General features: G+C 43.3%; 1 protein-coding gene across 6 annotated transcripts in view; it reads right to left on the bottom strand.

Moving 5' to 3' along the window:
• Positions 1 to 26,510, bottom strand: part of ptpra (protein tyrosine phosphatase receptor type A) — a 62,271-nt gene extending 35,761 nt beyond the window's left edge. The window contains exon 1 of one of the 6 annotated variants that reach the window (XM_036587769.1): positions 26,162 to 26,510. The gene's annotated coding sequence lies outside the window, so the exon portion shown is untranslated. Of the gene's footprint in view, positions 1 to 4,018; positions 4,038 to 4,402; positions 4,634 to 12,271; positions 12,293 to 16,789; positions 16,810 to 25,669; positions 25,690 to 26,161 lie in introns of those variants that run through there. The other 5 variants (XM_036587768.1, XM_036587766.1, XM_036587767.1 and 2 more) reach the window with 5 other exon arrangements.
• Between the last annotated feature and the right edge of the window lie 279 nt (positions 26,511 to 26,789).

Genomic DNA, 26,789 nt, shown 5'->3' with positions numbered 1-26,789 from the left:
GGAGACGAGCTGCTACACACAGTTTAACACACAGACCCTCTCATTAAAACGGGTCTAACAGGACATTTGAGATTTGCTTAAAAACTGAGGTTCTTTCTACATTTTGTAAAAATAAGTAAATAAATGAAATCAGATAACTTTTAGCCTATCAAAAGTTTAGGGAAACGGCTATCAAATACTTTTATTTTCAAATATTCTACTGAATGTCAAAGTTTCACTTTAAGGTCTGATCTGCAAGGCTGTCTAGCACGTGCACTCTCTTACTACAAAGCGTTCTCTCAGCTGTTCTAACACGTGCAGAATGCGGCTTGCCGTCTGCTTGTTGAGACAAGCATGGACTTATCTGAAAAAGACGTCGTCTAGATGGCAGCAAATATCACTCCAAAATATCTATGTAGTTTTGAACGTTCCGCTGCTAACAATTTATATCATTTTCCTCTCTGGCCTGGAGAACACAACGTCCAAAAACTAGCCGAAAGGTGGACTCGTCAGATCAGAGCACACGTGTCCGCTTTGGGTCAGATGAACTTTAGCCCAAAGAAGTCGGTGGCGTTTCTCGATGATTTTGACATATTCTGCTTCTGCTTGGCATACATTTCATATTGGTTTTCGGCCTTATCCTTTACGCACAGAGATTCCTCCGGACTCCCTAAATCCTTAAATGATATTACGAACAGACAGCAAAAAAACAAAATTTCTTGCAATCGTGCGCTGAGAAATACTGTTCTTAGACTGTTGGACTATTCGCTCATGCGGTGTTTCAAAAAGTGGTGACTGAGCCTTTCGTAAATGCTCCTTTTCAAGCTCATTCCACAAAGTTCAGTCTTCCAATGACCCGTCTCAACTTTTGGAACGTGTTACAAGCATCAAACTTGGAATTAGTGTATATTTACGGATAAAAAAATAATGTTGATAAGGTAAAACATTAAATATCTCTCTTCTTCGTAATGTTATCAATTAATACATGTAAAAAGTGATTTACAAATCACTGCTTTTTGTTATTTGCATTTTACCTACAGTCCCAACTTTTTTGTAATTGGTTTTGTACTACTTTACTCCTGCCTATTGCGAGAGCGTCTTGTGGGTTTCACTGCTCAACACGACCAAAATTTGCACCCTGAACTGTGCACTAAAAATAGTTCAGAAAAAATAATTCATCCTTATTTTGAAAAATACTACTGTTATTATGCTTATTATTACAGGGAGGGGTGGGGCTATGGGTGCACCTATAGTCAAATGACTTTTTCTTTTTTTTTTTTTGCTTATAAATTTGAGGGGTTGATTTTTAGAGTTTATTTTGTTGGCAACACAGCAGGAGCTCAAAAAGCTTTTTTGAGAACTTTTATTATCTAAACCAAACCAACCTGTGTAGTACAGAATTAGAGCTCTGTAAACACATTAAAACAGACACTTATACACTAATCTAATCGTGTGCTCAGAATTGAAAAACTGTTACACACCTAAAGAGCATCAAACTCAAAGTTAAGGCCAAGTATATACAGAGGATTAGCAAATAGCTGTTAGCAAGTGGCTGTTTAATGCCAACAAAACCTTTTTGTTTTTTCTTAATGAAAAAAAAAAAAGTTACCACAAAAATCCAACTGAAAAAATCTCAAATAGCTGCAAGGTGTTCTCAAACTTCTGACTGGCAGCGTGACTACAAACACATCCCTCTGAAATCCTGCCTACTCATCAGTTTATAAAGTCTTGGTTGAGGAGGGTCCACTTCTTCCCTCCTCCGACACTCTACACACAACCCAATGACAGCACATGACCGCCACTCATGCTGGACACTACATGCATTTACTGTTTTTCATCTTTCTTTCAGGGAGTGCCCGTTTCAGTTTCATCAGACAGGATTAGCTTGTAAATTTCAAGGCGGCTCAATTGCTTGAGTTTGTGTAGCTGGATGATTCTCAATCTCGGCTGTAATCCCCGCAGCTCCCTCAAAGCTGTCCCGCTCACTGGGCTGTGGTAATCCCAGTCCTAATCCGCGGGCCATATCAGGCTTCGTTCACTGTAATTCAGTCCTTCTGTCACTCATCAGCGTGTGCAGACATGAAGAAAGCTCCAGAGGCCTCTCGGCAGCCTCCGCAGAGGAAGCAGCAGAGGATCAGACCGGCTAATCCCTGCTTTATCCGGACTAACGTTACAAATGCACACTACTACTGCTAAACTGTGCTACATATGACCACAACAACAACAACAAGAGGCTGAATTCTGCTACTATATCTTATGTTCACATTGGTGTCTGACAACATACTCTCAGCAACTTCACAATATGCCATAAAGATACGTTTTCGACGTATTCTGCAATACTTCTGTTTAAATTTACCATAAAAAAATTACAAATAAAAATCTGTCCACATAGTAATGCTCACTGTGAATCAATGCGTTTAGTGTGACGTCACACTGTACAGTCGCCGCTATTTTGAGGGCCGAATCAGGGAGTGACTGCGCTGCACGATGCCTTCAATTTGCTTTGTGAATGATCCACCTGCGAGACGCGACAGAAGCCGAGAGACGAGAGACACACAGACCTTTAATTCAGTGTTTTCACTCCAGGCTTGGAGCCGCTGCACTGTATAGTTTAGTGTTTCTCTCTGCTGTTCACACCTCGTTCAGCTCAAGAAGGGATTAATTAGCTAATAATATCAGGTATTTTAACCAGGAAACCACAGTTCTGCAGTGCAGGGGTTTCAGGACTGGAGCTGAACTCTGAACTAACTGAACTAGCAAACTTACAGAATCACGTCTGTCGAAACACGACGTCGTTTTCCGACCCACGACATTCAGTCTGATATTTAACGCTTATGTTTCTCCATTCAAACCTCATTTAAATCAGAAACAGAGAGTAAAGTTATACCGGCTGTCTGCAGCTCCGTTATGGGGCGACTGTTTCATCTCTCGGCTGTTAACATCAGCTAAAGTTATCTAAAGGCCAGCATTTATCACATCTGTGTTAATTAGCTGATGTCGTTACCCTCTATGATCAGAGTTTATCTCCTCTTTATGAACACCATGGGATCCTTTACCCACCCTGACGTGAAGAGCCGGTGGGCTTCTGTGCTTTTGACTCTTCAGAATAGGGGGAGGGGCTGAGTATGAGATCAATATATCAGGAAAACACTAATTTGGTATCTTTCTGCCAGTTTAAGTGGGACCAGGAGTTCAGGGGAAACTGTATGAGGATCACAGCCTGTTTTATCGACTTTGTCGAGGAACGTTTTTCTCTTCCAAAGTCAGGAGAGTAATTTTAGCCATCTTTCACCTCTAGTTACGTTCATGTGGAGCAGCGAAGCCAGAAATTCAGTCCCTAAATGGCAGCCACATGACATCACAAAAATCACATGACTGAAACCCTAGGATAGGACTATTAGCAGCCAGGAGTGGAGATAAGAACCCCCCCGCCCCCCACCCCCCCATACAACACTGAGACCTGTACCAACAGCTGTGAAGCTGCTCCAAAATAAACTTCAGCATGGAACACAGTACTAGTACCCATACTGACACTGTACCAACACAAAAATGACATATATACTGCATCATTATCTTCACACACACCGCATCAGTCATTACAACAGCACTGTCGCCTCACAGCAAGAAGGGGCTGGGTTTGATTCCCCGGCTGGGCAACCAGAATCCTTTCTATGTGGAGTTTGTATGTTCTCCCTATGTCTCTGGGTTCCTCCTACAGTCCAAAGACATGACGTCAGGCCAACCGGAGATGCTAAATTGCCCCTAGGTGTCTCCATACAGGTGTTAGCATCAAGCTACCCTCCCCCACCCCACCAAAGGTTCAATACTACATGGCATATTGACTCTGAACACAGACTCTAGACCAAGAGTTTTACTTAAATTTAAGGAACGTTTGTTTTACTTTGCATGTTACAGTTCCACAGTGAATCATTTACTAAATGATGCTGGTGGGCCTATTAGCACTCTGCCAAGCTGCTTGTTAACCAAAACTGGGTTTTTAAGTAAGGTTAAGTTCGCTTTTGTCACGTTTGTGAGATACCTGTGAGCATTTTTTTCCTCCTCCATGCTGGCTGAGCCACGAGTTTTCACCTTTTTGAGGGAGGAAAGGTTCTGTCTGCTCCTCCTTCTGCTGTGCCGCGGCTGACGTTACTGTTTACACTCTGCACTCAGAGAAGGAACCGCATCACGTGATCAGAGTGTGAGAGCGCAGTGGGAGGTTGTGAAAGCAGAGCTGCTCTGGATCTCTGAAAAATCTCAGGTGAGGCTGCAGCTTGTTTGACTAACTGAAAAAATGTCCGTGTTTAACATCGCAGCACACCAAAACACTGCATAGCGGCCTACGTCTACAGTTCAGTACAGACAACATCAACAACAGGCTCAGAAAAGCTTAGTGTGTCATAATTTATAAGTCATATTGCCCAACCTTAGCTGAAGTCCTCAGACGCAGAGTGGTAGGAGCTACCACTGATTTCTGCTCAGTCATGGTCGCCACTGCACAAAAACCCCATGCCTCATGCAGGCCGACCCAGCTGAGCGCACTGACCGAGCGACGGAGCGAGAGTCACTTGCACACAAATGTCATTAAGGAGGCACTTCGTGAGGCGAACAGAGGACAGAGCTCCACTTCAACATGACAACGCACTACTGCAGAAGCAGAAGCGTTGATGTCTTGCTCAAACAGTTCCTGTTATGAGAAACTCCAGCTTCCAGATAAGGTGTGAGAGAGAGAGAGAGAGAGAGAGAGAGAGAGAGAGAGAGAGAGAGAGAGAGAGATACAGAAAGAAAATCTCAACCTTAAACTTCTTACCAAGAAGGCCTAAATTTATCAGTCACCTTGGAAACACACATGGCAACAGATCCTCACGTTCCCGGACCACCCGACTGCTGAGTTGTGCTCGATCATAGGGAATCACGCGGTCCGTCAAGCACAAACACTCTAGTCTCATAAGTGTTCAGGCTCATCTTCGAAGGGCTATTCCACCAATTTCTCAAAATTATTATGGCTACGTTCACACAGCAGGTAAAAGTGGCCCAAATCTTCTTGCCAAATCAGATTTTTTTGTTTGTCTGTTCACGTTATCTTTTAAATGTGATCTGTATGCGACATCAGTCTGAACAGATCAGCTCTTAAACTGACCCACATGCACAAAAGAACAGAGCACCATGCTGCTTCACATTGCTGTAATGCCACAATTCAGTCTTAAAACACAGCCATAGAATCATATCGTGGCCAGAGGTAAACAATCACGACCACCAACGAACGCCAGTCGCTCCCGGAGCGCCATCATGAAGCTTCACTGACTGACAGCTGGGCTCATCACCCAGAATGTGTTCGAGCCGTAAAAAGGGCGCGGTCACTTCTTTGGTTCGTGTCCTCGGATTCTTTAAACTCTGCTTTCAGACTTTTTAACTGTTCTTTGATGCTCCAGCCTCGTTCTCCTGCGGCCGCGTTCGGACATTTCATTAGAAATCTCTTCAAACACGGAGGATTTTGGATGAGTCTCTTCTAATTTTTGTACAGAAACATCAGCCTAAATGTTTGAGTCTCAGCAGCACAGAATTATGACAAATGTCGAGTTGGATTGACGTAAAAGTCACATGAATTCTGATCTGGCAGTTCAGACTGAGTCGCATTGCCGTAGATCGGATACGTATCGGATTTCAGTACCACATTTGAAAGCGTCTCAAATCAGAATTGAAAATGTCAGATTCAGTGTATTTATCTGTTCACACTGACACACAGACTCACATCTGAGTCACATATGAGGAAGATTGGATTTCGGCCACTTTTACCTGCTGAGTGAACAAAGCCTACGATGTAAACAAAGTGAGAATTGTTAGTCAGGATCCAGAGAAATTGCTTTACAATACTTTTGAGGTTCTGGCCTTAAAGCATATTCTGTAAAGTTCATTCATGTACATGCTGGCAAAACAGTCCTCAAAGACAACTTATTTTCACTGGTGGTTTTGGATAGTAAATAAAATGTCTATATTTGTGTTGTAGTCATGGCGACCCCTGGTTCCTATCACCACCACTGTAAAGAAATCTTGAGTCTGCAACTTTCTCTACAATGAACGATTTAACACCAAACCACTCTGAATGACTGTGTTTACATCGCGAAAAACTGGTGGAAGTCCCCTGTGACAATCAGCATAATTACGAAGTGACAGAGGAATCAACCAATCACGATTTGACTTAAAATAGTCCGCCATTATGGTAGGCTGACAAGGCAAGTTTCTCTACAAACATTTCACATTGGACTACTCTGAATGACTTTGTTTACCTCTCAACAATTGAGTTATTCCACTTTAACCACACTAAAGGACCCATTACACTTTATTATTACCATACTTGAGCCACGATATGATTCTATGGCTGTGTTTTAAGACTGAATTGTGGCATTACAGCAATATGAAATCATCTGAAGACTGAATCTGACAAGGACAAGATAACAAACAAATAATGCCAAACACACAAGCACTCAGGTCTGACTTCTTGATTTCCTGAGTGCAGATTAAGCCGAGCGTAAAGCGGATTTCCTAATGCAGAATTCCCACTGATGGGCTAAAGTAGTCCAAGATGTGGCTCAAAAAATGCTCTGGAAATGACCTTCCAAGGCTGGTTCAGGACCCCAAACTAAGGGCACTTTCACACCTACTTTATGTGGAGCAGCCAAACTTTTTCTTTGATCCGGTTTGTTTTGACAGGTGTGAACACTCCACCTGTACTCTTGCCCACAACACACAACTGAACCGTGGTCTGGCAAAAATCATGGTCCGCTTCCGAGTGAACCCTGAGTTCACCGCTGGCGGGAACGTAATCTGATTTTGGCATATGGATCACAAAATGTAGTGCATCGGCAACCTGATTGGTTCTATTTAAACTGACAAACCAATCATAAAGAAGCAGAAACCAAGTAAGTTTTATTACTATTGCTTTGACTGTGGTACAAATAGACATTAAATGTCTCTGTTTTCATGCAAAGTTGGAGTGTTTTAGATCAAATGGTGATAAATGTGAAAGTACTTGTTTCTCTGCAACATTTCTGACCAATAAACACACATGTGTGATTTGCTGCACTTTAGTCGTTGCAGTGTGAAACCAACCACACCAAATTAACAAAATCTGGTGTGGACTGTAGAAAATAAACTAGGTACTGGTCTAGAACCCCCTCCAACACTAGCTACGGTCTCACTGACACATTTATAAGGACATTTTGGCATATGGAATAAAAGTAGCAGAAACAGAAAGGCCAAAAAATACACATTTGCCAAGTAAATAATGCAAATGGAAGGAATTTATATGACCAAGTGTTTCTGTTTTTGTGTCCAGACAGAGCTATGAACCATGACAGAAGGCTGCAGGTACCAGTGAACTGACAAAGTAAATAAAATGGTTCCTCCCTTTAAACAAAGCACAGCAACGTTAATATACAGTAAACAGACATTAGCACCGCAGCGGGTTAATGGACGTTTCCTGAGCTTTCATTGCCAGTGGGTCTCCACACTCTACGATAAAATTAAAGAAATGTTTAAAAAAAAAAAAGGGTTTACGGATGCGACTTGAGTTATAATCTCTTTCAAAGACAGTAGAATTTTTTAGAGCAATATAAGTTTTGTGCAGTATCACAATGCTTGACACCAAAATTATGTTATAGGCCTAGGTAAAGCATCAACGCAGTGTTATTAATGCAGCCTATTTAAATTAAGAACTGAGAGTATCAAATGTTACTCAATTGTTTGTGTTGTAGCATGAAAATCAGACATGAAAACTCATGAGCAGTGAAAAACAAGTTCAGAAACCAGTCCCCTGTAGTGGTATCTGGCGGCATCATTCCTAGGAGAAGATTGTAGTGATGTTAACTTGAAAATTTTTGCGTATCCTAAAACTAAAATACAAGGGTCACTGGTGTGGAATTATTTAGTTTGTTGAGTTCAAAAAATATATACAAATATAATGCATATCCCAAAAAAAACGGTACACGTTTAACTTACCGTACCAAAGTCAAAAGGACAATGTGTACAAATTTTGGCAGACGTTTTGAAACCCCAAGTCAATCATAAATAGAGGACTTTCTAAAAAGAACCTGCCCATCATTTGTGTTGTCCCGACTCTGTTATGTGCACAGTGCTTGGACCCCGATGATTGCCACTTGCAATGCAATTCGTAGAGGGTCCTGAAGCTGTAATCGTAGTTCTGACAGTCCACAGAAATCAATATGTTCTACACTGATTCTGAATAAAAACTAAATGAAAACTGACCGTCTTGGTTGCTAACACAGATAATTCACCCATGTTGGCCTTTTCCACTTTTCGAACCTCACCACTCGCGAAAGAGACCTGTTCGCTCTAGTTGGCCCATAAAAATGAAATGCTATATCTGTGGGTTGAATAATGAGCTTGAACTGCTGCTGTGCTGTGTTTGGGGTAGACGAGGGACTCTCTCATTGAACCACCTGTGATTCACGTGAATGAATAGAGACCTTTTGGTATATTGTGCACAAATTCAGGTTGGCCAACAGCAAGGCTTTAGCAGCGACTGCCCTTTGCAGCCTACAGAACACAGGAAATTAAACAGCCAGCTAAGAAATACCCACAAATCTTTTTACCGAAATGAAATTTCATGGAACGACACCACGATTTGGCAGTGTATCGTATACTGGCTGCTATCAAACCAGCAGATCAGAAATCGTCACTGTCTTCAGCGGCGATCAGCAGCCCTGATGAGAAACGACGCCTTAACACATCCCAGAAGAGCGTGGCTTTCAAAACACATAACACATTCACACACACAGACACACAGTGTTTTCTCTCTCACACACCACCACACACCGCACATCCTTCTCTCCTCGCCTGGAGCCAAAACCTAATCAGGGTAAAATCAGCTCGCAGTCACAGGACTGGCCACGTTCCTCTCTAGTTCCTCTCCCGCAAGACACAATGCACAATACAACAACTATTCAGACTCAATCATGAACCTGCCTGGCCTTCAACAGGTGCATTGTTCGCGGCGGATCCTTCTGGAAACAGCTCTGCTGATGAGGCGCCCCAGCAGAACTGACCCCCACACGAAACACACGTTCTTTAAAAAACGCTGACCTGAGATCAGGGCTGGTAGAAACCAACCGTCCCAGAGGAACCAGCCTCAGTGTCTTGGCGACCGCGTGGCCTGTGCAGATAGCAACGCTGGGACTGATTCTGCTGAACACAAGTGAGTCACTTTTTTCCAGTGAGTCTAACAGCCGTGGAGTCATGAGGAGGGCTCCTTCACCGCTCACATGTGGTGGAACTGGGGGCGGCGAGTTCATGATACGGAGCATCATGATTCAATATGACACAGAGCAAAAGACATCAGACACACAAAAAAATATTTTTATTTTTCTCTGTTAGTTCACACCTGGCATTAAAGCTTAGGGGTCACTACGCGACTTTTAAAGCCTGAACAGATTATAAAAAGACTGGTCATCTCACACTATACAACTGGGTTTTGCAGCTTTTATGGGGCGACTGAAATATTGAGGATCACACACTACTCAACTTTCAGCTGCTGCTGGACCAAACGGAGCTCAATGAACTCACTCATTCTCCCATTACTAGGAGACGCAAATAAACAAACGTGAAGTGCCTCGCTGCTGTTTCCTCTGCCGTTTGCGCTGATACAGTAAAGAAGCAGTAGGTAAACATGTTTAAGTGTCAGTCATGGATTTAAAAATGTGATCAGTTGGTATTTTTAAAAGTTTGAAATGCACATAAACTCGATTCTGACTTAAACTCAGCTCACTGAAAAGCTTCGCTCCACACGACTTTTCACCATTTTTCTTCATTTACTTGCTGCATTTTCTTCTTTTGTGTTCTCAGTTTTCATTGGTTGTTGCAGGAATCTGTTCAGATTGAGTCGCTGATCAGTTTACGCTAGATTTCGCTCGAGTCGGGTCCAAAAAATCAGACATGTTTGATAAACTCTGACTGGTTTGAAATGTGATCGGGAAGCTGTAAATCTGAGTCTGCGCACCTCACACACGACTCGACTCTCTCTCCAACTGTCGACTCCGACTGGCCCATAAATCTACAGACTAGAGCTGATCAGCTCAGACTCAGCCAGACTGAGAATCGGGGCTAAAATCAGGGTAAAAGTCGTGTAGTGTAACCCCTGCTTAACATGCATTCCGGGGATCCAATCATAAGTGGACAAGTATGAACAGGTGGGAAAAGGGGAACATCGGCCCTTATTCATTTAAGTTGAGTCATTAACGACGTACAAACTACTCCGCATTTGATTCGTGAACCTTTTGCATGATGTGGAAACATGATGCGGTAATGATGAATTAATTTCAGCGCGTGAAATCAAGCGCCAGCCTACCAGCACCTCACTAACATATCATTAATATTTCTGCAGATGTTTCGGTAGGGAGCAAAAAACGACAGCATTCAGCAGCTCCTGAGCCAGTGAGTGTGCTCGAATGCAGAGTCTGAGTGAGCTGCTCCTCCTACTGAACAAAATTTATAGCGTTATAGCATTTACGATGACTGGAAAGAATAAAAATGTGAAATAAAACGTTGCTGTATTATTGCAGCGCCTGAGATGCTTCTGTTTTGTATTGTTTATTCTGTAGACAGAGTCAGTGATATAAAACAAAAGCGCACTGTACACAGAATAGAATGTGGAATAGCTGCAGCATTTGTTTATATGTGCTATAAAATTATAATGACAGTTTTGGTTAGCCAGCATTTCCTCAGGTTGTGTAACTGCTAAGAGTCTGAAAAGATGTGCAGCTGTCAGGAAGCGCTCACTGAGAAAAAGAAGAAGGAAACTTGCACTAGAACGTCGAAACTGGACAACTGAGATGTGCAGTAAAGTTTCAAGGACTGAGTCTATATTTGTAACTGAGGTTACCTGGACTGTGAGAAGCAGAAAATCCAAGCAGCTTCTAAGACTGAACTTTGGAGGTGTGGAAAAACATCCCTGCAGATTTTTTTGAAAAGAAAAACAGCTGTTCTTCTTTTCAAAAAAGAAAGCTTTAGATATTTATAGCAAAGGTATTTGTTAAGCACCTCTAATTTTCATGTTTCATTTTTAATTTGCATGTTGTTTTGACTCAAAAGTAAACAAACTAAAGTTGGTCTTGTCTACACAGTACTGTATCTTGTCTCTGTCATCAGGAGATCGTGAGTTTGACCCCTGGTGATGCTACAGCCATCCAAGAGTCCTCGCTCTCTGGGTGGGCAGGATGGCCCCTCATCTCCCCCCAACACCTAGTGCGATGCTAGTCAGCGCAGGTGTCTGTCAGCTGACGTAACAGTACTGGCGGTTGGCGCTTTCCTCCAAGCACATTCGGCTGCCCAATGACGTTGCGTTAGCGGAAGTTCGAAAAGATGAGGACTCTGAGGAAGCCTGTGTTTGCCTTCGCCCTCCTAGCGCTGGTGGTATCGTGTGATTGGGGGGGGTCATAACTAGAGGGTGGAATTGGATGTCTACATTCGGGAGAAAAGAAGTATTGAGTGAGTGAGGGTCTTCCCCTGAGGGCAGCTCTTCAGTAAGCTGAGGGCACCAGATAGGCTGTTATAATGGGCAACTGTGTATCTGCACCATTCAGATTTTATAATACCCAAGTGTGTGTCCTGAAAGAAAGAAAGAAAGAAAGAAAGAAAGAAAGAAGGAAGAAGAAGAAGAAGAAGAAGAAGAAGAAGAAGAAGAAGAAGAAGAAGAAGAAGAAGAAGGAGAGAGAGAGAGAGAGAGAGAGAGAGAGAGAGAGAGAGAGAGAATTCTCTCAATGCACTTCTTCATCTCGCTCAGTCCAGGCCGGGCTAGTGAGTGGTCACTGCTGCTGCCCACTGTGCAAACAGACCACAGATTATACTCCCCTACAAATACACACACACACACACACACACACACACACACACACACACACACACAGTCTCCTCTGCTTCCTGCTCCACGTCCGCCCAACACAAGCCCACATGCCAGGCCTTCATTCATACACTAGTGAGGCGAATCTGGAGGGAGCCAACAAGATTCCACACTGAAGGAACCAAGGCTGTGATTGGTCAGCCTTCAGTCCACTCACACTGCACACAGCCAATCCGGTCACATCATTTAAACGACCCCTTCAACGTTTAATAAGAACTATTCTTAGCAACCAAAGCACATCCGAAGTATTTTCGTTGTAAAAACAGTAAAAACAAAGTGGAACGGATAGATAAATATAGATAAACCTGTCAATATTGCTTTCTAAAGACCCTGTTTGGACTGGATTGGTGCACATGAGGAGGTGGGCAGTGCAATTATTACCAGCATTTTTCTGTAACTTTAGTCCTGTCCAAATGTCAGTCATTTTTACAGCCTGCACGCTCCGGCGTCAGTAAAGATTCCAGCGCCTTTTACTTTCTGCAAAACAAGTCATAAAAATTACCTCAGGTTCAATTAATTGCATGTAAATTGACATGTCGGTTAAAACGCTACCATATTCTCATATCAGTTTCTTAAGTATGGAAATACTCGAAGAAGTGTTTACTTGTGCTCTCTGATGAAGCTGAAGTCAGCTTCTTATATAGCAGCTTCTAGTTGGAATTTTCCCATTCCAACTTAAATAGTGCGGCAGGTATTATTACAACATCCGAGGTGCCAGAATGTAACTGATGTGCCGTTTAAGGTGGAACAAGAAAACTCAAACAAGAAACTTCAGCCTCGTTGTTCTCTGTGGCTGAAATCAGGCCGATGTGTAACGTTACTGTCCTGTCTCAATCATATAACTCAGAACTTTAAATCTGACAGTTACGCATACAATATTTTATTTAACCTCTTATTCACCAGGGTATATTTCGGTTTTTCCATCTGAATTTACATGACCAGATCGTGAGGCAAATTATTCAGTAACTGCATGAAATTTGTCGATTTTTATTTTTTTTGTTTATTTATTTTTAAAAGCTCCCCTCAAATGAACAGAGAATGTTCACACATGATCACACATATTGCTATATGCGTACAATTTACTGCTGAAAGCCAAAAATCTTAGACGCTCTTTGTATTATTTTATAAAAGTAATGTTTACAGAGCAGATCACTGAAGAGACGCCATCTGTTTATAGTTTATAGCCCAGATTTGTGGAAAAATGTGTCGACTTTCAGTAGAGAAAAAAAATTGTGAGTTCAGCTTCTTTTATTATAAGGGTATAAAATTACATCACCCATCTATATGACTGGAAAGAAGACAGTTTCAGCTCTCATACGACCCCCACCTTTTGAATGTAGCTTATGAAATATGAAAGTTATGAGGAATATGATGAAGTCCGTTTACCATATTTAGACAAATAAAGTTTCTCACATCTCTTGATAATAAACAAATAGTCACTAAATTCTGACAAACATCACAAAACATCAGCGTCTTAAGAATATATGCATCACATTTGAATAATTAAGGTGTAAACAGAGTCGTTCAGAGTGGTTTGGTGTGAAATGCTCTGTTTTAGAGAAACTTAGAGTCAGGACTGTTCACAGTGGTGGTGATAGGAACCAGACATCCACCTCTAAAAGCTCCCTCACAGGAAGTTACTACAGTAAAAGGTTATGAATTCACTGCCTGATGACTGAGACACTGTTTTATGGTACTTTATGGAACTTTTTAGATAAGATTTTGGCCTAAAAATTTATTTTTAAAAGTTTATTCATGATGGAGAGCGACATACAGGACACGGTGATGTACAATACAGACCTAGAGGACTCGTGTAGGTTCACTGGTGGTTTTGGACAGTAAATAAATGTCTATATCTGTGTTGTAGTCATGGCGACCCCTGGTTCCTATCACCCACCACTGTGAAGACATCTGAGCCATTTCACACCAAACCACTCTGAATCACTCTGTTTACATGTCATCGATCAAACTATGCAGACATTATGAAAAACTGGTGGAACTCCCCTTTGACTATCGGCATAATTACGAAGTGATTCATCAACCCATCACGGTTTGATTAACAATAGTCTGCCAATTTGGTAGGCGAGCTGTAATTCTGACCACGGTCTGATGGAGCTCGTCTCGTCACTCTCAGGTTCATAATGTTGTAGACAAACTAGTTTCTCTATGATGAGCCATTTCACAACCAAACCACTCTGGATGACTTTGTGTGCAAACTCTGAAAAACGACATCAAGAGCACGACGGCTTTTAGCACAGACGCTTGGATCTGTAAAAGGGAAGCCCATCAAACAGCAGCACAGAAGATGTAAAACAGAGGCAGCGTTGGTGTAGCATCACATTACACCAGTTAAAATTCCTCCTCAGGTACGACCACAAATAAGTGCATATAATGCATCATAAAAACAGTGCAAACACCACTAATGTGGACCCGTTTAGCTGAGTGGCCGAATCAGGGTGCAGTCAAAACACAGCAGACCCTCAATCCTCTCCTGCAGTCTAGTCCACTATACCTGAAATAGTCCAGTTTGTGTTTACGACAGTAGACCGGATGTTTAGTGTTAGCCCTTGCCTAACATGGACACTAAAGGCCTGGCTGAGGAGCCTTTTGACTTGGTCAGCTGCATTAGATGATATCCCGGTCTCCCAGCCTTTTCCAGCAACAGGTCACAGAGCAACTAGTACTGAAGTGTGTATTATTGTAATACTTCCAAATTCCGGCAGAGTCTGACGCTCTGAGGCGCGAGTGTACGGGACGCACATATGAGACAAATGAATTTAGAAAGCTAAAGCTTGCTTCTTATTCAGAATTCCTATACCACCTTAAATGATGCAGAAGTTACCACATTGGGCACCTTTACAGATGCCAGAACGGAACCGCCCTTCCATTTAAGGTGGAACGGGAAATTCAAACAAAAAGCTGCCGAGTGAGACGCCGACTTCAGCCTTGTAGAAACTCAGACGTGAAACAACATTTAACACTGTTTTTGATTTTTAGTGTTACCAACAATATTGATATAGGCTTATACATAACTATCTAACTATCCATATATCTATACACACACACACACACACACACACACACACACACATATCAGGCATAACATTTTGACCACCTCCTTGTTTCTTCACTCATTGTCCATTTTATCAGCTCCACTTACTATATAGGAGCACTTTGTAGTTCTACAGTTACAGACTGTAGTCCATCTGTTTCTCTGATACTTTGTTAGTCCCCTTTTACCCTGTTCTTCAGTGGTCAGGACCCCCATGGACCCTCACAGAGCAGGTACTATTTGGGTGGTGGATCATTCTCAGCACTGCAGTAACACTGACGTGGTGGTGGTGTGTTAGTGTGTGTTGTGCTGGTACAAGTGGATCAGACACAGCAGTGCTGCTGGAGTTTTTAAACACTGTGTCCACTCACTGTCCACTCTATTAGACACTGCTATCTTGTCGGTCCACCTTGTAGATGTAAAGTCAGAGGTGTTGGTCATCCTCTAGTCCTTCATCAGTGGTCACAGGACGCTGCCCACAGGATGCTGTTGGCTGGATATTTTTGGTTGGTGGACTATTCTCAGTCCAGCAGTGACACTGAGGTGTTTAAGAACTCCAGCAACACTGCTGTGTCTGATCCACTCGTACCAGCACAACACACACTAACACACCACCACCACGTCAGTGTTAAATATGGCACGTTTCTCATAAAACAAAGCTTTTTCCACAGGTCACATTTTATATTTTATATTAAATTTAGCAAATATACAGTAACTGGGCATTATAATGTGCAGTAGTGTGTTCTCTGTAGAGGGTGTGTTCACTTATGTTCACACAGACAGTCAACAAAGCAGTCTTTTTACTGTATCTGGATGATATAACTGTACTTAACTGCTCTTTTATTGCATATTGTTGGGGAGCTAGCTAGCAGCTGGAACGATTCCACAGTCACCTCTAAGCTGCTCCACCGAAACAACAGATTTTTTCATCGTAATTTGTCCCACTTTGGCCACATAATGAAACCTGAACTGCGCTGCGTGTCGAGACGTGAAAATTCAATCATCTAGTGTGACCGTAGAGGAGGAAGACCCCACCCGCTCACCGCGGGCCCACCAGCTTATCCTCCCTACATCTGTAATTGGATAACGACGTACTCAGGAAGGAGCTTCCGACGCCCATCTTCAGAGAGCCGGCGTGCAGATGAGACGAGCCGGACGCTGGAGATATCTGCCGCCGGTCGTGACGGGAAGGCCGTGTCTGCAGAGAACAGGGTGAGGTCACTGGGGGTTCAAACGAAGCAAAGCATTAAAACTCCGGAGGCTGTCCAGACCAAGACCGCCGGCTGATCTCAGACCTGATACACTGTAATCATTTTCACTGTTACAGCACGACCGCATTATTCATAATGACGCTAAGAGCCTGACTGGACACTACAAATAACGATGTTGGAGCACATTGTGTGGGGCTATAATTAGAACAAGCCCTTCAGAGGCACTCGGTCTCGCCTGCGCTTGCCAACTGATGCGTAATAACACATTGCCACATGTCCGTGTGGTCGAATACATGACACAAGCATTGCTAAATCCCACATGCACACGTGTAAACGTGCCAATCCCTGATTCCGGAACCACCCGTCCACCCTCTGTGCGTGTTACGTCACAGCACGGCCGCGAAGAATTACCCAACAAACCCAACGCAACCCGCAACGAACCCAAACACGCCTAGCAAAACAAGCCTAGCGCCCTGTCACCACAGGCCAAAACTGCCCATTTAAAGCCCAACAGCTTCACAGACAGCACACAAAACACAGCTCCAGGCTACATAATGAAGCGTTCATTGTTCCGGTAAGGAAAACATGTAAATACATAAACAAATAACAGCCCAAACCAACGCAAACAGCCCTGACCATGTGTGTTCGAGCGCAGAGGCGCAGAAAGGAAACCACCCTGAGCGCCTCCCCCTCCGCTCTGCCTCCCGGACTAAAAGGTGCGTTTCATAACCTAATGGCTTCCAGTGGGGGACGGGTGCAGACACGACAAGCCGATTTTGAAGCCTCCCGGGCCGAGACAGGCTAGACCAGAGCAATCAAACTGGATCACAGAGTGTGGGAAATCACACTTGGCCTACTGACATTCACTTCACTGCTGGACACAGCCCAGGGCCTCGAGCTTGGACCCAGATTCATATGCTTAGCGCTTAAAGGGCCCTTATAATGGAAAATATAATTTTCTGTAGCTTTTGTTTAATAGAAGGGTTTGATGTGGTGTGTAAACACAGTTAAAGCTCCAAAACACATCGTTCACTGTCCAATCCATACAGACCGTATCCATGAGGCTCACAGTGTTAAGTGTACTGACAACAATGTGCACAACAATCCCAGATCAGCTCTTTTAGCATGAGGTGACCAACATGCCTCTACAAGTTCTCAGTGGGCCATCACAAAAGCACCATTTAGCACTGCACAAAATAAAAAGAAAATTAAAAGTTAACAGCTTTTATATATTATTTTATAGATATATGCAATTTCTTATGGTGATGCAGATTTGTTGTGACAGTGGCCATTACTGACTTATACACTTAACGCAACCCTGGACGTCAATCATGTTTAGTGCTTTTTCCCACAGGATAGTAGCTTAAATAGTTCTCAAGCCGTGCACCTGTTATGCAACAGGATATTTAACCGGACTGTCATTCTCGCAGGAGATCAGGGTTCAAGCCCAGTGCTGGGGTGCACTCGTTGGGCTTGCGTCCAATTACCTCACACTGCTACTACCTACTCCCTGATTACAGTAACATACGGTCGTAATGCCCTGAATGTAGCTCCAGATTCATTTCTTCCCCTTCAATATCCCATCAAGCAGCAGCCGCGATACCAGTTTAGGGCTAAGTGGAATCTCCTTTATTAATACATTCAAACCGTAAAATATTACCGCAGTACACAGTACTACTGGGTGGGACAGGCTACAGTGTCGTAAGTGATGGGAAACCATTTGTGTGTTTTTGCTGTTTTGTCCTGCGTTATTTCAAAAATGACCACACAACACAGAACAGGTTTGAGTCTGACTGACCGCCTCTATGCTGACACAAGTGTAGATGATAAAACTAAAAAGGTTATAAACATACTCGACACAAGGACGTGAACGCAACTGACCGCTCGGCCAACGCACTGCAAACGCTCGGTCCTTCTGTACAAACTCACCGAGCGATCTTACGTTGCTGTGGCGGTTAAAACACTCAATACTGAAGGGGGCGCTAGAGTACAAACCAGAGAGGGATCTACTGTTATTCCAACAGCCTCAACAGCTGAACGTGGACAGTAGAGGAGAGTGAGCTGCTTTACCTCGTCTGTTGGAATGGAAATGAGATAATATCATATTTTTACGTTCAGAGAAAACACGCTGGAGGTACGGGACCGCTTGGACAGGCTTGGCTGTCGTTATAGCGCCCCCTGCTGTAACGCTCAGATTGTAGCTCGCTTGCGTTGCATTATGAAATGCGTAGTGACATTTTTAAACGCAACTACATTTGAAACCCCGCCTGCGTAGCTCAAAACGCCTGCATTTGCGTCACTGCGTGAAGTATGTTTCAAGCCTAATGTCTGAGGGAGTGAAGTTGAGTGCCTGAAAGGCAAAACAGAACCGGTTCCGTGGAGTTTGGGACTGAAGCAATTTGGCTAAGCTAGCGATGGTTTACTTAGCGGTAAACACGCCAAACAACAGAGGCACAGGCTTGGATCCACTCTTAACAAAGAGGGTTCGTCAAGGGTCCCTTAGTTTAAAAAATGGTTCTTTATAGAACCATGAACATTTAAAGAACCCTTTGCGTGATAAAGTTCTTTGCACCCAGAAAGGGTTCTTCAGATTGATGGAAAACGTGCATGAACGTGATACAGTGTTCTGCATAGAAGCTTTTAAAAAAGGGTACTATATAGGACCAAAAAGGGTTCTTCTATCATTACAAGCTAGACATCATAAATATAAAATATAAATAGAAGAACCTTTTTGGGTGCTTTATAGAACCATTTTCAAAAAGTTTCTATATAGAACCATATACAGCACATTCTCCATCAGTCTGAAGAACCCTTTCATGAGGCAAAGAACACTTTAATCGTGCATAGGGTTCTTCGAGTGTTCATAGTTGTATAAAGAACCATTTTCTTCACTAAAGAACCCTTAAACGATCATCTTTCTTACGAGAGCAGTTAACTGACTGACAAATGACTAAACGCTAAAATGACGTGTGCTTATCTGAGGGTGCAAAGCTGAGTGACCGGCGTCACTCAGAGCCAAAATCGAACGGGTCAGTTTAGTTTTTCTTGGCTCTGATTTTTCCCTCTCTTTCTATCGGCGCCACCCATCAGTGAGCTCCCACACAAACACTCGGTGACCCTCTAACACATAAATGGGAGGAACCTGTTCAGCTGTTCAGACGTGGAACAGAAATTTGACATTGTTATTTTTTAAACTGCCTTCGTTTTGAAATGCTTGCATCATTTTTAAATACTGTGATATACTTTACTGCTGTTATACGCCTGTGTGCCAAACACAAGGCCCAAACCAGGCCCTCCACACAATCCAATCCGGCCCGCGTAAGTGTTTTAATTTTCTGTTAATATTAGCCCGTTTGAAAATGCGCTGCACTACAGTCCCCAGCATGCATTGCAACGCCATGTGGTCCAACTCTCTTACCCCAACAACAACAGCCTCAACCCCAATTCTACACAATTCCACACCAGTCATGTCACCAAAATACATTTCGGCTACAGTTCAACCAACATAAACACCTAACATCAGCTCAGCAGCTCAGAAACTGAGCTGAAGTCTTAATGAACTTGCAGTAAAGAAAGGATTCCAGGTGTCTAGATCAATCAGATAGGTAGGTTTAAAAGACTGAGCTTCTGAGGACATTTACATTTTGAATATTTTAAATATTCAAGCAATATTTCAAGGTCCACTACAAGTGCTTATATTTTATTGTTGAAGTTTTTGCATATTCTGAATATTTATATATCACCAGTTTGGGTTACAGCACATTAAATAAAAATGAAATAAAAACATTGTTTTTCTCTGGCCCACAGATTTGATGAGATTTTTTAATATGGCCCTTTTACTGGTTGAGTTTGACACCCCTGATCTACAGCATATTTACTTGCAAATGAGAAAACCTTGTGTTTACAGTTTACTGTTAAAACAACATCTGTGTTTCACTGCTTTGTTGATCTGTATATTTTTCTCTGCTGTCCTGTGATGAGTACTGGAGCACCATACGCAGTACTGATATATACCAAACCATCACTACCCTTAATTACACTCCGATATACACAGATCAGGCTTAACATTTTGACCACCTCCTTGTTTCTACGCTCATTGTCCATTTTATCAGCTCCACTTACTATATAGGTGCACTTTGTAGTTCTACAGTTACAGACTGTAGTCCATCTGTTTCTCTGATACTTTGTTAGCCCCCTTTTACCCTGTTCTTCAATGGTCAGGACCCCCATGGACCCTCACAGAGCAGGTACTATTTGGGTGGTGGATCATTCTCAGCACTGCAGTAACACTGACATGGTGGTGGTGTTAGTGTGTGTTGTGCTGGTGCAAGTGGATCAGACACAGCAGTGCTGCTGGAGTTTTTAAACACTGTGTCCACTCACTGTCCACTCTATTAGACACTCCTACCTTGTCAGTCCACCTTGTAGATGTGAATTTAGAGACGATAGCTCATCTGCTGCTGCACAGTTTGTGTTGGTCATCCTCTAGTCCTTCATCAGTGGTCACAGGACGCTGCCCACAGGACGCTGTTGGCTGGATATTTTTGGTTGGTGGACTATTCTCAGTCCAGCAGTGACACTGAGGTGTTTAAAAACTCCAGCAGCACTGCTGTGTCTTTGTTACTGCGCTGCTCTGTGAGGGTCCATGGGGGTCCTGACCACTGATGAACAGGGTAATAAAGTATGCAGAGAAACAGATGGACTACAGTCTGTAACTGTAGAACTACAAAGTGCACCTATATAGTAAGTGGAGCTGATAAAATGGACAATGAGCGTAGAAACAAGGAGGTGCTCATAATGTTATGCCTGATTGGTGTATATCTTCGTCCACACAGCCCAATACTACTGTCCAGCTGATTTCAGCCCAATAAAAACACCTGGTATTACATCTCTAGATCTGAGCTGAGATTCCTGAATGTGTAGCAAGAAGACAATCGTAAGAGAATGAAACGTTCACTCTCCGCTCCACTTTTAAGACGACCTTGACCCTGAGAAGCTTTCCGTAAACCGGGTCAGGAAGGTTAATTGGTTGGAGCATTTCAGCTCCGTGGCAGCCTGCCTGATTTAAAACTAACCTGAGCCAAAACAGCACTGAGGAAGAGGCAGAAAGGAGCTGAAGACATGACCCAGCAGGCTCGGCGCATGATCAGATATTTCACACACTGGACCGGCCCACAGAGCGTGTGAAATCACACCCGGTGCGTTAACTCTAAACCTGCCTGCACCACTTCACCCCGGGGCCGTCAACTCAACAGCCAGACCACGTTCACCCTCTGAGTGATTAAAGATGCAATAAGCCTAAAGCGGTGAGTCACACGGTTGACCACACAAATCAAATCAGGGCACGAAGTAGAACGAGCAGTCTCTGGCTGTGTCCCAAATCAAATGTGCACAGAAAAGCCTTCTGTGACATTATCACCATAACGACAAAATATGACTGTATTCCCCACCCCTTAGTTCAGCCTCGTGTGCAAACACACATACAAGTACTTTCAAGCTTTGCGTCATTAGGATTTGCTGCTTTTGCGATGTCGTGTTTCATTTTCCACACAGTCCTCTAGATATTAGCTAGAGACGCACCGATACCACTTCTTCCCTTCTGATACGATACCTGATCCTTCAGTATCGGCCGATACTGAATACCAATACTATCTCTATCTAATCAAACCTATAAGTCATGATATTTTTACATGCAAAAATTACATTTTTAAATACTATTTATATTTGTTTTGGTGAAATCAATGCTCTGTGTCACAAATAAAACATACCCAGCCTGGCTAGATGGCATTTATTAATTAGATAATATTTATCTAACTAATATAGTATTAGATGCTTATGAAAATGTGTTTGTTTATTTACCGTATGTATTCAATATTAACATTACATAATTTGTAATAAAGTCGTGTTTAACAACTTAAGTAAATGTACGAAACAGCGTGAAACAGTTATAAAAAGAACTGAACAGTACATAGATGAACCACGAGACCCCACTGCTGAGTGGACGAACAGGCCCAGCTAGTGGGCTGCGATGCTAAAGGCTAAATTGAGGCTAAAGGCTCATTATGCTGAAGAGTCTGGCAGTTCCTTCCGCTCTCTCAATAACATTAAATCTTAACTTTCAGCTCAGCCGTTCAGGTAAGCAGCTCCGCTAGCGTGTTCTTAACGCCAAAAACTGCCGTTACAGATTCTGCCATGAGCGTTTTTACTGCTCTTTGTCGCCCCACATGCCGACGGGGTGTTAAGTTCTGTCTGCTGGCACACATGCATGCATCAGAAACTGGTCCATGGTGTCGGTAATCGGTATCAGTGTTCCCATCACTGATACCGATACTGCATCTAAGTGGCAGTATTGGCGCTAATACCGATACAGTATCAGTATCGGTGCAACACTAATACCAGCCTGATCTTCAACATTTCAAAATTTCTGCATAATCCAGTGGTTGAGACGGAAACAAAATCTTTCAGAGTGCTCTGACGTGAAGTTCTATATCAGGGGTCGGCAACATGCGGCTCTTTCACGGTCCTGTTGTGGCTCCACAGCAGAATTAGATTTGTAGGTAAAAATAAAATAATCCTCCTTTACAGTAAAATAAAGCTCTGCTGATGGTTCAACACAGTTTAACAATAAATGGTCTTAAACTCTGGAGTTAATGTAGAACTGCTAATTCACCCTTTAACCCTGAAGATCAGCGCAGACTGCTGGTCACCATAGCAATGCAGACAACAGTCTCACCCAGCTAGTAGCTAACGCAACAGCAAAGAGAGAAATTTAAGATGAACATTGATAATTTGGAGACGAATGGACTTATTTGTATTTATAGTCACTCCAGCTGGTTTCCTGATACGTTTAATCTGCAACGAGAAACTGTCAAACACTAAAAAGTCATGAAGATGAAGTCAGTTTCTTGTTCGAATTTTCCCGTTCCACCTTAAATGGTGCAGCGGTTACATTCCCTACCGCCTCAGACATTTAAGGTGGAACGGGAAAATTGGAACAAGAAGCTGGAGAATGAGAAGCGACTTCAGCCTCGCAAAAAGTTGAGCGACATTTTAGAAGAAACTGTTCTACTTTTGAGAAAAAGTTTCCTGCTGGAGATGTGAGAAAAGCAGCTATAGCTGAGCTAAAGCTTAAAGCAGAGCAAAGTGAGTCTGTGTTTCCATTTACATTTTTAGTCTATACTAGTACATCAGCACATACTGAGACATCTTTACAGCCAAGATGGTGAAAGCTTCCTTCAATAAAACTGACATGTTGTGGCTCCCAAAGTGGTTTGATTTTTGTTGAAAAAGGACAAAAGGCTCTTCTTCACATTTGGGTTGCCGACATCTGTTCTAGAGGAAGTGATTACACTGGTGGTGATAGGAACTGGACGTCACACTGTCTACAGTCATTTTATTTCCTATCCCAAACCCACACGTATGTGAGCTTTTAATACGGAACATCGATGATGATAAACTGCTGATAAATCTGAAAACTTTCTTCGGGAACTATGTTGCCTTGCAGCGCCCTGCATGTACCCCTCCGCCATGAACTAACATGAAAAAAATTCTGAGCCAAAACTTCCACCAAAAAACGTCTCAGACATCAGGCAGCGAAGTCATAACCATACATAATAACAGTCTGTGAGGGAGCTTTTAGAGGTGGACGTCTGGTTCCTATCACCACCACTGTGAGCCATTCTGACTCTAGTTTCTTTAGAACAGAGCGTTTCACACCAAACCACTCTGAACGACTCTGTTTACACTGTACCCATTTAATTATGCAGAAATTTCGAAAAAAGAGTGGAGTTCCCCTTTAAACCGTTAGACAGGCCTCATTAATAAGTCGAGAGCTGAAACTGGAGCGTTCTCTTGAGTTGTGAAAAGGGGAACGCTTTGCCGCGAGAAACAGATGAGAACGTCGCTCCACTGCGGCGAGTCAGTCAGTCAGGAACTCCACTTTCTGTTTCTCCTCAAAGTCGCATTAAAAATGTATATGAAGTTTTATATTCAGAGCTATGACTCCATTAGAGCTGCACTCACACAGAGCGCCAGGCCTCTGCTGTCGGGCGGCTACCACACACAAAGGGTTCTTCAAGGGTTCTTCAGGAAATGCAATGGTTTTATTTAGGACCGTGTGTCCTATACAGAACAATCTCATGCTTAAATGGTTCTCTGCATGGTGAAATGGTTCTTCAGACTGATTGAGAATGTGTTGTATATGGTTCCACTTAGAATTCTTTTGAAAACAGTTCTATATAGCACCAAACAAGGTTCTCATGTTATCATGAGCGTCAAGCTTATAACAATAGAAGTACCCTCTTCTGATAGAGAACCAGTTTCAAACAAGTTCTATATAGGACAATTCCACGCTTAAATGGTTCTTTGCATGGTGAAATGGTTCTTTAGATAGACAGAGAATGTGTTGGAAACGGTTCTACATGGAAAATTTTTGAAAATGGTTCTATATGGCACCAAAAGGGTTCTCACAGTTATAACAGTAAGCTTGTAACCAAAGAGGAACCCGTTTTGGAGCTACAGAGAACTACTTTTAAACAAGTTCTACGTAGAACAATTTCATGCTTAAATGGTTCTCTATATGGTGAAATTGTTCTTCAAATTGACAGAGAATGTGTTGTACACAATTCTACACAAAACCATTTTGAAAATGGCTCTATATAGCACCAAAAAGGGTTCTCACTGTCACAATGTCAAGCTTGTAACCAAAGGAGAACCCTTTTGGTGCTATACAGAATCATTTTCGAGCAGGTTCTATATAGAACCATTTGCATGCTTTGCAGGCTCTTCGCATGGTGAAATGGTTCTACGGCCTGATGGAGAATGTGTTGTACATGGTTCTACACAGCTCTAAATAGCACCAAAAAGAGTTCTCACGGTTCCAATGTCAAACTTGTAACTACACAGAACCATTTTCAAACAGGTTCTACATAGAACTATAACAGCTCTTTGCAGGGTGAAACTTCTTCAGATTGATAATGTGTTGTATATGGTTCTAGATGGAACCTTTTTGAAAATGGCTCTATATAGCACCAAAAAGGGTTCTAGTTGTTACAACATCAAGCTTTTAACCATCTTGTGCTACACAATTTTCAAACCGGTTCTACAGAAAACAATGCTTAAATAGTTCTTCAAACTAACAGACGTGGTGTTGTATATGATTCTATACAGAACCTTTCTGAAAATGGTTCTATATGGGCCCCAAAAAGGTTCTACTATTGTTGCAAGTGTGACTTCACAACAACAGAAGATCCCTTTTCGGTTCAATAACTATAGAACCGTATACAACACGTTCTCCATCAATCTGAAGAACCATTTCACCATGCCATGAGCCATTTAAGCATGCAAACGGTTCTATACAGAACTCATGGTTCTAAAGAGAACCACTGCCTTTGCTAAAGAACCGTGTTTGTTAGGAGAGCAGTGCAGGTTGCATCTCTACTCGTTTCAATGTAGCAGCGCGGAGTGGGATCGACCCTCTGGCTGGATGTGTGTAACACAAAGCCCCCCTACACCCACCCTGCAAAAAACACGCAGCCAACAAAGCGCTGATCAATAAGTGCACTTTTCACTCCGCCTGGCGCGACGCGAACGCACTGGACTCCCATTGTTCCCATCTGCATTGTGCTCCATGTATGACTCTCCGTAAACCCTAGGCCGGGTCTTTCTTCCTCTCCCCCCTCTCCCTCCTCCTCCTCTTCCCCCACTTTAGTTTTTCCCTCCCAGGCTCTTCAGCCTTCCTCTCCTTCCGAACAAGACAGCGCACGGCTGCTCGAGTGGCCCGAGTGTTACATAAACCCCCCCTGCATACTCGTTTCCCCCTTTCCTGTGCTGCGAGAACGAAGGAGGGAGCGCGGCGAGGGACCCTAACTAGGCAACAAGGCTGCTAATGTAACGCGCCCCGAGCGATAAGGAATACTGGCTTGAAAAAACGCGAGGCTCGTCCCTCAGCAGAAGTTTGTCTTCAGCTAAGTTAACACGCTTAGTATCTAGAAAAGGCGCTCAACTCACCGTGACACCCTTTCCGCGCACTCTAGAGCCTTTATAGCGGAGATAAGTGCCACTCTGTGCTCGGTTTTCTCGCTTTTTCCCGCTTTCCTGGCTCCCCCGGCCGCCCCTGACTCCACACCCCGGGCTCCGAGCCTGTGTTCGGGGAGGGGGGCCGAAGCGGAGTGGCGCTACAAACGGGGGCTCCTGTCCGCTTTACATGTCCAAAGAGCTCCCCAAAAGCGCCTAGTTTCTCCTCTCCCGCGTCTCCGGCTGTCCCTGGGATGCGCTCCCGTCCTCTCCGCCACGCCGGGCGGCCCTTTATCCCGCGGTTTGTTCGCTGCTATCCGGGCGCGGTGGCGCCTCTCCTACTCCGCCATGTTGTGGCTCCGCGGTGGGAAGCGCCGGATTCCCGGGACGAAGCCCCGCCCACCGGGATCGGCGCGGTAGCCCTGCGCCACCTGGTGGTCAAAACTGATATCGAAAAAAATGGATAAACACAGTGCCACCTGGTGGTCAGAACTAAAAACGGCAAAAAAAAAAAATTGGCTAAATAAACAGCGACATCTGGTGGTGAAATCTGATAACGACACACAAGCCGCGTCCAAAACCACACCACATAACTTACCGCACTAATGAGGGGACTTTCACT

Source organism: Colossoma macropomum, unplaced genomic scaffold (assembly GCF_904425465.1).
Source record: "Colossoma macropomum unplaced genomic scaffold, Colossoma_macropomum, whole genome shotgun sequence".
Lineage (NCBI taxonomy): Eukaryota > Metazoa > Chordata > Actinopteri > Characiformes > Serrasalmidae > Colossoma > Colossoma macropomum.
Note: the sequence above shows the minus strand (reverse complement) of the source record. Positions and strands in the feature narration are given on the sequence as shown.